This window comes from Cuculus canorus, chromosome 3 (assembly GCF_017976375.1).
Source record: "Cuculus canorus isolate bCucCan1 chromosome 3, bCucCan1.pri, whole genome shotgun sequence".
Classification (NCBI taxonomy): Eukaryota; Metazoa; Chordata; class Aves; order Cuculiformes; family Cuculidae; genus Cuculus; species Cuculus canorus.
This window is the reverse complement of record NC_071403.1, coordinates 31602990-31617760: the sequence shown is the minus strand read 5'-3', so window position 1 is coordinate 31617760 and position 14771 is coordinate 31602990. Positions and strand designations below refer to the sequence as shown.

At 38.5% G+C, this 14771-nt stretch overlaps 2 protein-coding genes across 3 annotated transcripts in view; one reads left to right on the top strand and one right to left on the bottom strand.

The window, feature by feature from the left end:
• CEP57L1 (centrosomal protein 57 like 1) overlaps positions 1-1963 on the bottom strand; it is a 58661-nt gene extending 56698 nt beyond the window's left edge. Inside the window, exon 1 of the mRNA XM_054062315.1 lies at positions 1872-1963. The gene's annotated coding sequence lies outside the window, so the exon portion shown is untranslated. The remainder of the gene's footprint in view (positions 1-1871) is intronic.
• The window catches only part of SESN1 (sestrin 1), a 78300-nt gene that overhangs the window by 31753 nt on the left and 31776 nt on the right, over positions 1-14771 (top strand). The gene's annotated exons all lie outside the window — the stretch shown is intronic.

Genomic DNA, 14771 nt, shown 5'->3' with positions numbered 1-14771 from the left:
TTTTATTTTCCTGCATGTGACTTCAGCCCCAAATCACAAAGGTGGTTTCTTGTCTGACATGACAAGACAACTGTGACATGGCAAACTGACATGACACTTAACTGTGTCCACGACTGGTTTTCTTTGTGTGTCCCTCCTACGTTCCCCTGGATCTCTTAGCAGTTTCAGAAAGCTTCATAACCCTATAAGATAGCATCCTTTCATTCTTCTGTTTGGGGACTTCCCAGTCCTCAAGTCATCATCCCCTAGGACTCCTTTCTGAGTGTTCCTGTCTTAGCTCTAGTATGCATTTAATGTGAACTGTAATTTAATCTAAGTATATTTCTTCTAACGTCTAATACATTTCTCAAGACTATAAAGTATGAGTGTTCTCTCTTAACTAATTTGACATATCTTCCAAAACAGCAAAAAAATCCTAGGTTCCCTCTGTTCTGTAAGGAGTAAATGTCTGGGCTACTCTGGAGCCATCTGTGTTTTAGCAGCATGATAAATCTTTTTCATTATTTAGAATTTTAAAAACTGTTTATATTTAACTTAAGTTCTGTTTTCTAACCACTTCATAATTTATTTTGAAATACAAAATTTCATTATTACTCTTTTGTGACAGCATTGTGACAAAAATATTGAGACTTTATGCCTGGGAGGTGTAAGCTATACACATATCAAATGTGCTATTTTGCTATCACAGAAAAGATCCAGATGTACTGGCAATCTTTAACTGTCCTTGAGCAGACAGGTAGCATGAATTAATTACATTGCTGACGTCTGCTGCTCAGCACCCAGTAGCAGCCTTGACAGTGTTTTGGAGTACAGCTTGATGCATTGCTTGTCAAGGGAGAATTTGTCCTAGCAGTAGTTGTTAGGATGGGCTCAACATTAAATTGTTATGACAATAACCACACTTGGAAACATAATCTATTATTGGAAAATTCTCTCCTGATTGTGAGTATACAGCAGGGAAAGATTCTTTTGGAATAGCTCGTACAGTAATTAAAATGTAAACGCTGACGGTATGTACGGTACAGGATAGCTTTTAGACATGGATTAATTGGTACAGCAATGACAATAAAATGCATCCTTGTTATTTGTGATGTCCCTGAAAGCAAAGCGACTTTGGAAGTGCTTTGTGAAGCAAGTTTGGGCCTATGGAGGGACAATAGAAAGCTTCAGGTACAATTAACATAAAACATGTCAGGCAGCATTTAGGGAAAGTAGAATGTCTTTTTATCTCCTCAATGTCTTCAGGAGCAGATCTGTTTAGTTTGTCTTTGCGCATATTTCATGGACAGAGCCCTTTCCAGAGGCAATTCACCATTTCTTCCCTGATGGATCTTCCTTCTGCTACGTTCATTTCTCTCTTTCCTTTTTTGGTCTCCCTATGGCCTTTTGAGTTTTCTACTTGCCAAGTCTTAGAGCTCCTTTCATTAAATTTGTGGAATTTAATGAAAGATTTTTCATAGGATCATAGAATCACTAGGTTGGAAAAGACCACCGGGACCATTGAGTCCAACCATTCCTATCAACCACTAAACCATATCCCTGAGCACCTCATCTACCCGTCTTTTAAATCCCTCCAGGGATTGTGACTCCACCACCTCCCTGGGCAGCCTCTGCCAGTGCCCAGTGACCCTTTCTGTGAAAAAATTTTTTCTGATGTCCAGCCTGAACCTCCCTTGGTGGAGCTTGAGGCTATTCTCCCTTGTCCTGTCCCCTGTCGCTTGGGAGAAGAGGCCAGCTCCCTCCTCTCTACAATCTCCTTTCAGGTAGTTGTGGAGAACAATAAGGTCTCCCCTCAGCCTCCTCTTCTCAAACCTAAACAACCCCATTTCCCTCAGCCGCTCCTCGTAAGACTTGTTCTCCAGCCCCCTCACCTGCTTCGTTGCTCTTCTCTGGACACGCTCCAGAGCCTCAACATCCTTCTTGTAGCGAGGGGCCCAGAACTGAGCACAGTATTCAAGGTGCGGTCTCACCGGTGCCGAGTACAGGGGCAGAATAACCTCCCTGGACCTGCTGGCCACACTGTTTCTGATCCAAGCCAAGATGCCATTGGCTTTCTTGGCCGCCTGGGCACACTGCTGGCTTATGTTCAGCTGGCTGTCAATCAGGTCGGCTGTCAAGTTGACTGTTATATATGGCCTTGGAGATACCTGAAGCAGTATTCTTTCTGCTTGTTTTGGCATCAGGTCACTTTTGTATTCAGTCCCTTGGTCCTCTTCTGCTGCAGAATGCACAGGTGAGGAAGGATCTCGTAGAATAGATGCGGGAAAGAAATGTTTAGGCTGCTAGGTCAGGTTAGAGAATTGTGATAGTCTGATTCAATCTCTTGTATATATAGGTCATGGACTTCTGTTTTATCCCAGAAGCTGAATGTAAGTCTATCTTTCTGAAAGAGCTCTAATCTTGCTTAAAGAATTGAAGCAGTGATGTCCGTTTTGTGTAGTAAGAGCTTTTTTTTGTTTTGTTTTCGCTGCTAGGAAGTGGTATCTCTGCAAGATACATTCATGTAATGTCAATTTCCATTCATTGTGTTTTTGTGAGTTAATATGTGAATCTGTAGAATCTTACTTTTTTCCAATCTTTCTTGTTTTAAGAAATTTTAACAAGTCTTAGGGGTGTACATGTATATAAATATCTATGTATATGTATGTATGCAAAAAATCAAGTAATCTGCCAGCTTTCTCTTCCATAATCTGCCTACACTGAGATTTCTAAGCTGTGTACTAAGAGGCCTATTTTCTTTATAAAGTCTAACAGAAGCTGTAAAAACCCTTCCCTTATTCTCAAATAATTTTTGACACCAGGAAAGTCGTCATATTCTTGAAGTTAGATCAGCATAGTGTGCACAAGAAAGGTCTTCATTTGTTGTACCTAATATTCCTGCTTTTGTATATTTTAGCCTTCAAATTAGCCTTCTAGGCAGTTGAACCACACTATAAATGTATAGTGGAGCCTGATCTGTAGTTCCCAGTGTTCTTTTTGGAGACAGTGCTTTCCAAATTACTTTCCCATGTGTACACATTGATTATTTTCTTTGTCGTTATGTATGGGATAGATAGCTATATTAAAATATGTTTTTGTACAACCACAGAAATAGGAAAGGACCTGAAGAGATCTGTTAGATCTATTGAGATGTCCCAGGGAAGAACCTATTATTATATCTAGGCTGAGCATGAGAAATTTATCTGTGTGTATTAGAGACTACCAGCAAATGAGACTCTACTGAGTCTCCTCAGTCTCCTTCTCCTTGGGTCAAACATCTTTGTGGTGTTTTGGTTTTACTCCCTGTTCCCAGTCTTTCTTTCTTAGTCATCTTTTTTAGGCATCTGATCACTTTTGTTGGTGAGAATACAGAGGACAGCATTCATTCATCTTTGATATGCGTTGACCAAAACAAAGGGCGTGTTCCTGCCAGTAGAACATAGAGGTTTGCTTCCGATGTCTTGCAAGCTCCATTAGTGTATGAATCATATTAAGGTTTTGTTCATTTTTTTCACGTTGACCTCATGATGCTATAATCCTTTATAACCTTAATTCTTTTCAAGCAGAGTGTCTTGAGCATTTTGTTTCCCTTTCTTGTCTTTGTATAATGGGTAATTTCTATCACAGAGTAATAACTTGAAACTCTTCCCTAAGAACTCTGTTCCCCTTTTTAGATGACTCTGGTCCATTTCTCCAGTTCGTCAAGAACCATTAGAAATTCAAGTTTGTCCTCTCAGGTTCCCTCTGTCATTACAGGCTTTTTATTCTTGGTTCTTTACAAGCTTTCTATTTTATTATTATTATTATTAATTCATTAATGTAAACATACTTTGATTCCATAATTCAGGTCACCATTCTGTGCAGAACCAGATTTAAGGGGCATTTGCTGTGCAATCCCACATGCTATCTTTCTTCGTGTTGGCAGTGGCTGGTTGCACAATTGGCATGATGCAGTCATTCCTTTATAAGGGAACTTGGATATAGACTTTGAATGGGATGCTTCTCAACCTACTTAGACAAAAATTGTCAAAATCTACTACTGAGAAAATTTAGGTGGTTTTCAGATTCTGAAAGGAAGAGTCACCTTTTCAACTATGCCTGCAAACAAATAAATCTAAATCTTTAAATTATTACTATAATTCATCTGATTGTGAATTACCAAGACTTTGGTGAACAGCTATTTGGTAAACATAGGGACCACTGTACTGTTTAAGTGCTATTCATAAATGGAGATGATCTTCCATAAAACGACCAAAAAGTTTTGATTTCAGAGATCTGGCTTTAAACTTTTTGTTAGCCTCAATATAATCTGTGAGCATGTGTGTACACAGTATATTTTTTAAATAAAAAGTATTTTCCTAACAAGAAAACCAGTCTCATCTACAAAGCCATAGCTCACCTCCTGCTCTTTCATTAGACTTAAATAATTAAGTCAAGGCAAATAAAGAAAATCTGCATTGCTGCTTCTCCAGTAAAACATTGTTACAAGCCATGTGACATTCAGTGAGAGTGTTCAAGTATCAAGGCCAAGTTACCCTGATATTATCTTAATAAAAATACTTGTCTGGATTTTCTGTCCATATTCCAATAAGAAACAACATGATCCTTGCTTGCTTCTCATATTTTGGTCTATATTGTTAGCAGTCAAAAATAACTTGGATTATTTGCTATGGCTGCTATTGCCACCAACATATGCAATTAGGATTAACAATATAGTGTGACATAGGCAACACAGTACTTTTTGGCTGTATCAGGGAGCACACACATAGCCCTGAAAGGTGAAAAGAATGCCAAAACATCAGAAAGTTCAATATTTCAGCATCTATTGTCTCCTAATCTGGAATTAAAAGCAAAACTTTCAAAATTAAGAGATAATGATTGGAACAGAAGATAACGAAAAGGTATCATTACTCATACAAAGCCATCTAAATTTCCTTTTTAAAACCTCAGACCTCGACATGAACTCAGATTGTCAGACCAGAAGACAGAAAGTCAGGCTGGAGAGATTTTAAGTTACTTTTAAAACTGTCTTGGCTTCTTTAATTTCACCTTAAATATATAAAGAATTTATTAAAGTGGCTAGTGTTATTTTCAAGAATTTATGTAGGATAGGTGAAGTATCGAAAAAATAGACAAACAAGAAACACAGTGCTTTTATTTAACAAAGGAAATAAAAATGGAGCCCAGCCAGCCAGCTGAATTTCAATTCCTCAAAAAAATGGAACTGAAAACAACAAAAAAACCCAACAAAAATTCATCAAAGCATTTTGTCAGTGCCTAGACAATAACATGGGACTGAGTTAAAGCCAAAAATCAATTCAACACAAATGTTGAGGACAGATCCTCAACAAATGTTTCTAACTTGCCTTCCACAAAAGGACAGTAGGTTTGAAGACGGGAAGACACTAGTACCTGTTACAAGTATGACTTCAACCTAAGGAAACATTTTCTTGGTGCAGCTACAACAATGCAAACACAAAACTGCGTTATGCTGAAACTCTTGTGCCAACTCTCAACAGAACTGTAAATAAATTTGATTTTTTTGAGACATAACTGTATGTTTTACCTCTAAGCTTTGTAATGCATTTCCATTCATTAAATAAAGGAAAATATATTTTCTTAACGAAAGGTGACTGCAGCCTACCAATGATTCTTTCCTCCTTCATTTTCTGTAAACCCCCTTTTCTTCCAGAATGAAATCCTTTTGTAGCATCTCTTTATTGCAGTTTTCTCCTTGTTCTTAGACAGATGAGTATTATTCTCTAGCACTCGAGTGATGTGGCCTAAGACTGGACCAGAGGACCAAAGTGTCTGGAGGCAAGTGCCTTGTCAACAAGGCTGCCACTTTAACCAGAGGCAATCGTGATTGTATGCCTATGTCAGCTGGACAGAGCTGGTCTTGGGAGGCAGGACCTGTGCTAGAGGTCACCTTTCCCTTGTTGGAAAAAAAAGAAGCTTGAAATTCTACTTGTAAACCACTGGGCAGGTATGCAAAAAAATATGGCATTCCTGGAAACAGGATGATTGGCAGGACCTTTTAATGAGTCATGCCTGGTTTGGCTGTGCATGCTGTAATTTATGACCAGATTTTTACTTACTTAATGTTGCAGTGTAGCTGTACTAGTTCTCTAGTGGCTCAGGTAGACAAGGCCTGAAATTCCAAGCTTAGCAAGTAAAACTTCCTTTACCTCTCCAATTTTTCTTGAAGGAGGAAGAAGAGCATAAGACACAGGCTTTCTCAACTACTTTGAAGACTGTTGCAGATACGTTTAAACTTTTCTGCTAGTCTCACTGACCAATGCACTATACGTCTTTAGAGTAATATAACCAATATCTGTTTGCCAATCTGTGTTCTGAAAATTTGCATGCATTACAGTATTTAATATTATATTAGTGTTTGTCATAGACAGCATTTCCAATGATTAATTACAGAATACACTAAAATTTACTGTACCAATGTGAACTGTTATGACACAGGCTATACAGCAAGCAGGTTTCTTTGGTTTGAGGTTTATGATTTGTCAATTCTAAAACTTCCTCATTGTGCCTTGAAGACATGAAGCGTAGCATGCTATTTCTCCTTCGTGCTTTGTTTATGCATCTCACTGAAAATGTTATTCTAGTTCAGGTAATGTGTTTATTGTTGTAGGGGGGTGTATTACCATATTTGAGAAATAAAGGAGGCTGTTTCTTCAGCATACAAACTTTGTGGATGCCCAAGCAATGGCTGAGTGAGTGATTCTTGAGTTTCTTTTCTGTCCTCCCCCATTTATACTCATTGTAAGAAATTAGCATCGTAACAATAAATTGATGTCAGTAATCCAGCAGAATTTTTTGAAGGTAGTTACAGAGAACTGTACGCTAATTCTGAATTATAAATAAACAACATGTATTTGCATTATGCATATTTAAATTTGCTTATTTGGAACCCAAGTTTTTCATAAATGTCTTTTCTGAAGCTTAAAACAACCAAACTTTAGAATCTTGCATGGCTCATCCTGTGTTCATGTCAACTTAAAATACTTAAGCTTCAAACTTCCAGTTTTCATGTTTAAAATGCCAGAATTACTTACACATACATCACACAGAGCTTTTGTTATCCTAGTAATTTGTTAGGATGAAGAATTGATGCTGAATTTCTGTCTTTATTATAATATACTCCTACAGTATCTCTTATCAGATGTTAAAGTGCTTACACTTTCACAAGGAAACCACAGCAGTAGCTGTTCCCAGGCTGACTAGACAGTACTGCAAGAAGGGACAGTACGTATTTACATAGTTTTGTCAGTAGTCTGTTTTGCAAATGTTGTTCCATACATACCTCAGCTCATCAGTAAAAATAAGCTGTTCTGAGTCCTGATGTAAATAAATGTACACTAGCTTATGAAAGCTTCTTATTGATTTGATTTTATCTTTATTGTTTAAGCCATTTGCAAACAGCATTTAAAAAGGTACACAGATAATTTGTGACAGTTTAACCAAGTTCGTTTTAAATAATCAGTAGCAGTTTAATTCCAAATACTACATATAGCTAAGGGTATAAAAAGACAGCTTTCTTGATGGATCTTGTCTTCTCTCACTATATAGTTATCTGCTGAGCATAGCTACTTGCATGAGTGCTCACTGCTTTTGACTTCTGTTAGTTTGGTGAACCCTCTAGTAGAGTAAGAATGAATGTGGGTGATTGTCCAGGGTTGAGCAGTATCAGCAAAGCCATTTTAGCTGCTTGTAATCCCATCTTGTTCTCGTTTTATGTGGTTGTTCGTGATCTGAACAAAGTGACATTGCAGGTATGTATCTGGAATGTCACTTGACCTTCATTATGGTTGGGTGTCTTCCAGGGGACATAGACCTGTTTCTCACATTAAGAGGCAGAGTTTATTAGCTCTGAAATGGTGACAACAGTGTCAGGGTTAAAGAGTTTCAACACTGAAGCTGGCTTGCATTCAGATGCACTGGCACAATAAGTGTAGAACTGCACCCTGTAGATGTGCACTTTAGACTTTTGGACTCAGATGAAACAGCAAGCCCAGCTGTACAAGTTCTTGTTTATGGATTAGGTCTATATCATATGGAATCACTGGGACCTAGTGCAAGGGCAACCAAATAATGCTGCTGGAACACAACTACGTTTTAAAGCAGATGTAAAAGAACCCTTTCAGGCATAAACCATGGTAAAATAATTACCTCTCTTGATAAAGTAAGCTTTCAGTTAAGTAGTGTGCTTGGATAAACAAGATCAACATATTTAAAGATGGCAATAATAATAATAAATCTATCAGATAGAGTGGGATTTCACCCTGGATTTGATTACATAGGTAGGTTTTTTTCCTTGGTGGATTAGTATACTAATTCATATTATAATTTGACAAACAACAGATTTCAATCTTTTTCCCTAGGTTTTCATTTATTGTTGTTGTGTTATGGTAGCTCCTAGAAGTTGCAGTCATTGACTGGGTTCCCTGTGTGGTAACTGCTCTGGCATTGTTTTCTTTTTGCTGCTCTCCAATGAGATTGTAAGCTTGTAAGTGGGGTGGGGGTGGGTGTCTTTCTAAGACTTTTATATGCATGGGAAATTATTCCCTGTGCATTGAATTGCCTAATCATTGCCTTAAACTGAGCCATAATGATGAATAAGTAGCCAGTTTAACAGAGGAGAAAACCTAGCACTGATTGACAGATAAAAATGGAAATTCATCCTATGTGCATAACCAGAGCAGCACAGGCACAATGTTTTCATTTAAGAAGTTCAGAAAAGGAGGCAGGGAGTCTTAATTTACTTGTAGGATAAGAGGAAAGGGCTAGTAACATTGGGTGTTAAGAGATTGCCATTTTTCCAACAGTCTTCTATTCCCACCATTACTGTGCCATTACTGTGCCATTGTACATGCATCCTCTATCTGAAGCAAATATTCACAAATTACTCTGAGGCTCCAGTGGAGGGAAGGGTACTCATGTCTGTCAGAGCTGCACTTGGCACTCATTTTTTTTTTTTGTCATGCGATTAATTTTTGTTGTCATGCACATTCAAAGGCAAGCAACCACAAGTAGCATCCTTGTGCTACCATTGGCAGGTGGAGAGCATGTGAAGTATTGCTATTCTACGGTTGTACACGCTGAATGATATTGTATACTTGACTTTCCTAAGACAACCTCGGCATTTTGGAAGATCCATGTAAATGAGCATACCCACTGTGGTATGTATCAAGATTCTGCCAATCTGTATTCCATCCTTGGGAACACACTGAAGGTAATAGCAAAAACGAATTGAAATTGCTACAGGACATTCAGAAAGGTCTTCCCTTAATGTCACAGCAGAATGTTCTGTGGAGCCACGTGTTGAAACAACTGCATGAAAGAGAGCTAGTGGCATTTCTGGAAACTTGACGTGCAGTTCTTATTTTCATTTGGATCAGACTGTGCCCGAGTTGGCTCTTTAAGGCAGCACTGGCTCTCTTGACTGACAAGAAGTGCTGCTTCTTTAAAGTTGAGTCACCTTCAATTTCCTTCCCTTAGCTGGCTGTCTTGTCTCTTTCCCTTTCTGCGTACCTTGACTTTCATAAATTAAAATGCTTGGAATCTTTTATAGATGCTTAACATCTAACCACCTGACCCGGATCTAACTTTTTTTTCCTTCCCCATCTTACCCTCTTTCTGTCTTTTAACCTGGAAGGTGGTTTGGATCCTCTTCACTTTCCTATCTAGGTTTGATGGAAGCTCTTTCCCATTTACCCTGCATTTCCTCCATAATAAAGTTAGTTAGAAATATCATTTCACATTGACTCTGTCAGCCTCCTGCAAAAACCTGTTATCCATACATTCACCCATCACCCTGCATCTTGCCATACCTGGGGTCTGTACTTCCACACTTTTGTTTCATCTCTGCTCATAAAATTCTGAAAAGTCTTTACATGCATTCCTTCCCTTGATCAAGTGTGACAAGTTTTTTGAAATCTGAACATCATGCACTTGGGTGAAGTCTTGCTTGGAGACTCATCCCTGCTTTTTTATGAATTTTCATAAGTATATTGAGAGTCCTCAACAATACTTTTAATAAACAGCTGTGTATTCTTTTTTCCCTTTGCACGTGGATTGAGAGGCTTGCTGATGATCATCTCTGTTCTTTAATGTGATGACAGGGCTACTACTGTTGTCTGAGGGGCCTTCCAGGATGTAGGACAGGATTGCTTTCTGTTTGCTGAGTTGGTATGGGCAGGGAACAGGGATATGATTGCAGTAGGCTCCCAGCAAAAGAAACAGCATAAGAGAGCATAGGTGAAATTTTCTTTCTGAACATCAACTACTGTTAAGGAGACACACCGATGGACCTCTTGCTAGGCTTTTTTTACTGCTGCACTTCAGTCTGGAAAGGTACGGTCTCTGACTTGAGAGCGGAGAATAAGACATGAAATGTTAGGAGCTTATTCTCCAGTGGATAACTCATGGATTTGTTGGATCAGCTAGAACTGGACATTGAGAAAAATTACTTGGAGGAGACTTTCTGCCTCCTGTGATTCCAGGGTGAGTGGGACGTAATTTCTCCCTCTTAGAGAGTGTTCGCTACAGCAGTACATTGTCATTGCTTGCTCTCGTCTTCAGTAGGAGAGGGTTGCATAGAACAAGTAGAAGATTTTGTCCCCATCTTCTGAAGCAAAGATGAAGTGACTAACTTGCTATCCGAGGCCCTTACCTAGAAGTAACCCCTCTCCCTGTTAGTGTAACTAGTAGTGAGGCTGCTGGAGAAGAACAAGAAGTGCTCAAAAATTAGCAAGACATTGTGCTAAAGTGGGAGGGAATAGAAATGGCATCTGAGCCTTTTGAAATAACCTTCTTAGTGGGGTATTTAAACTGATTTTATTAAGGAGTAGGAAGTGTGCTTTTGTCCTTTTTTTTATTCTTTCTTTTCTTTCCTTATCTTATGCTCTGTGAAGCAGTGTTTTCAGTAGCAGTAAGATTGTATACTGCCGCTTTTCCTAGTAGCTTCATTCCCCTGCTCTGAAAAGTTTATACAAAGTGATTTTTCTTTAGAAATTTAAAATCACCCTGTACTCTGTCACGCATTGTATTTGATGCTGTTTGCTTCTAGACTTGCATCTGTTTCACTTTATATCTGGATTAAAAGACAGTTGTAGACCCTATAGCAAGAGCATAAAAAAGTCTTTCTTGGCAATATATTCTGTGAGAACTGATGGTATGTTTAAATTCTTCAGCAGTTAGAAAAGAATGTAATTTTTGTATAACACTGAAGAGTTTCTGTGTTCAGAGACAAATTCAGATAATGGTACCAGGTAAAATTTAGATCTTAATAATAAGGATACTTGAGCACTCTTTGCCTTGGAAGTCGTGGCTTGTCTGTCATTAGAGGCCTTCGAACAGTGAACAGGTTAGGGCAACATATGTCAGGATGGCAAAGCTGTAGTTGATTCTGCTGAAGCAGGAGACTACTCTTGAATAGGCTTTCAGGGGTCCCATCTGTCCTTTTTCTACAGCTGGGATAATTTTATTTCCTTGTGACTGTGTCCGAAGTAGTCTTCATGGTGTGCTGTATGAGTTCCTTTCAGATGTATTTCTTAGAGATCATGGAGATCAAATTATTTAAGAATATGTAATATTTTTCTGTCATTTTTCATTAGACCTTTCTGTATGCGTTAGGTAAGCCGGGAAGAGCTCGGTATCTATATATTGAAACTAAACAGCCTCTCAGTTTACAGTTACCTCAGAAATAGCAAAGCCTTTGGCTAAACCTCTTTAGCACTTGCTAGTACAGAGTTTTTCTCTGAAATCCCACTCAATGCAGAGCATGTATCTCTAAAATAAGTTGCCTGACCAGTATTTCTTCTCCTCCTCTGGCGTTTGTAGCAGTGAAGCCTGTAAGGAATGAATCGCTATTTTGGTGGGGATAAAACCAACTAAAAACTTTTAGCTAATATTCTACACTTGTTTGTTCTTTTTTTTGAATGAAAATAGTGTTGTAGCTGTGATAACAGCAAATCAGACTTGTGGGGAATGGTAGTGGTTTTTCTTGAATGAGCTCATACCATAAATAAGCTTTTAAGCCTGATCTGAAGTAGAGCTTGCCCCTATGGTTTTCCACCTGCATTAGTTGATCTAATGAAATACATTATTTAAAAAGAAACCTTATTTTCTTACAGGATTCTTTAGTAAATATTTTGCAAACCAGAAATTTCCTATTGATATTTACTCTGTGGGATTTCTGTTCTGTAACACTGTTCTACAGGCAATAGGTTTCTGCTCTAAATATTATTAGTGGAAGACACTGTATACAGGAAACTAATTGCAAGTAAATAGGATTTACCCTCTTCTAATTTGGTCAGAACTGGGGTTTAACTGTTTCTTTGTGAGACCACCAGATAGCTGAATCTACCCATTCTTGGGTTTTAGTGGCTTAGCCCTCAGGAATAATGAAAGTTATTTTTTTCCTGTCAGTTTGCCAACGAGTAATTAACATCTATTGGTTTAAGAAAGAAAGTACACAAATATTAGTAACTTCTTTCAAAGGCTTTGAAATTTTTTTCTTTAGAATTTAAATTCAGTTTCACTGTCATGTCTACGGAGCTTTAAATAGTACTTCTCTAAAATGCATTTGTGGGGACAATCTGTTCTGTTCCAGCAGTGTGCATTTGTTCAAACAGGGCACTCTGCAGTGCCATCGTTTCTTGCTTATAGCAGCAGAATGCTTCCTAATGGAAATGGGTGCTCAGAGAGGAGGATTGCTGGGTATGGAAATACTGTTGAGAAAAGTTATTCTTCAGGGCATGGAATGCTGAATTACTACAGTAGCAAACCCATTGTTTGAAGGAATCGTTCTTTCTATACATTTTCTTTATGGAAAGTGAGGAGCACCCCCAAGAGCCCTATGTATGTGTTTCCAGGCAACACAGTGAATATTCTTCATAGAATAACCTGAAGTACACTCCAAATGTTGTCCTGTTTGTCTGTCTGTGCTGTGTTTACACAAGCTGCCTAGGTGAGATCACTTGCTTTGCAGTGTGATTGGTACATGCCATGCTATTAGCAGCTCTGCTGCATGGAGATTTAGCTATTCATAAATGCCCAAATAACATCATGAGGTTACAGCAAAGAAGCCAAACTGCACTTTTTTAGTTCACAGTCCTCTAACTACGTGTACTGAAGCAGGGAACGTGTGACTAAAACTCTTAAGGACTTTCAATGAGGCATCTGCCTGTGCGCATTCAGATGCAAGGTGGTCTTTCTGTTTTTAAGGTTCACCTCTTCTTCCATAGCCCTTATAGAATGGCAGCTCAGTCCTTTTTGTTGTCATATAAACATGTAGGGGCACTAATAGGGAGGCCCAGCTATCTAATCTATGCTGACTTTGCAGCCCAAACAGAAATAAATACCAATAAACCCTCCTATTTTCAAAAGTAGAAACTGCATAAAAGAGTGATGAGCTTTAAGGAGGGATCGGTTTTGGTATGTTTATTTCCATCTCCTTAATGTGGATTCCCTGGTTATGTTATCTGGAGAAAGGACTGGACCACGAAAATGTTGCTGCAAAATGAATAGTCATGAACATGATTCGAATAACATTATCGGTCTTACTCTGCAGGATATAAAACCGTATGTGCAAAATGCAAGGAGTAATACTCATGAGTGCAGAGTGTGTACAGTAACCAGATAATAACTGTATGATGAAATATATTGAAGCAGGCATTCTTGAAACAATATTTGTACTGGGGCCTTAGCTTCCTCACCTACATGAAGGTAAGGGAAAGTGAGTAAATTGCTGCTCTCATGGTAGTTTCACGCTCTAACAGACCAGTGGAAATGGGATTGTGTTGACTTATAGTAAAGCTGCGTTTCAAATATTAACTTTGCAGCCCTAAGAGTTAGGAAAGTATATCTCCTGCAGAATTTGTATTGTGTGGTTTACACAAATACAGCAAGTAAGCTGATAAGCTATTTGAATCTCCCTAGAGCTATTGTATATTGACATCCTTCATTTCCGCCCTAAATCTGCATGGAGGCAATGTACTCCTAAATATCAGTGGCTTGTTTGTTTGTTTCGTAAATGTAACTCCACTTCCCAGTGGAACAGCTGTCCACTCTGCAAGTAATATTTGGGTTATGTTTATGTAATGGTTTATGTGATTCCTTGGAAAAAGCATAGGCTGATAAACATCACAGATGAGTGACAGGGATATGTTTAGAACATGGTTTTTGATGCTGTGTTGGATGCACCAGAACTAGCTCCAGCAGGCTGGTACAGTGCTATGAAGACTGTGCCTAGAAATAACATTAGGTCCCAGCAGTCACCCACCTTTACTGCCTAGCTCTGTGCTACTGTTAGAGCCTTACACTGGAATGCCAGTACTGCTTCCAGAGCTGGCTTGTTGAACAGTTCTTTTTGGTGCTCTGTGTCGTGGCTAAATAGTCCTTGTTCAAATCAATGGCCCAGATTCTTACAGGGCTTTTTCATAAAGCTCTTATTGTATCTTGGATGAGACCAAAGGAAGCAAATCAAATGTTAAGCTGTTTTACAGGCTAGGAAAACCAAGACAAGATGTGGTATTGTACATTTTCACCTTGAATGCTCTGTAGCTTTGGCTGTCTTACAAAAGACACATCAGAAATAGGCAACTTAGGTTACCAGAATAGGCAGGATTTTGGATGAAATGAGAAGATAAGAAAGGATAGGGGAGAGATTAATGAATGAAAAGAGCTAGTTGTGTTTTCCTGTTTCGCTTATTCTAAGAAGTGATACATAAATTAAAAGTCTTTAAAGCAGACTGTTACAGGATACTTTGGAG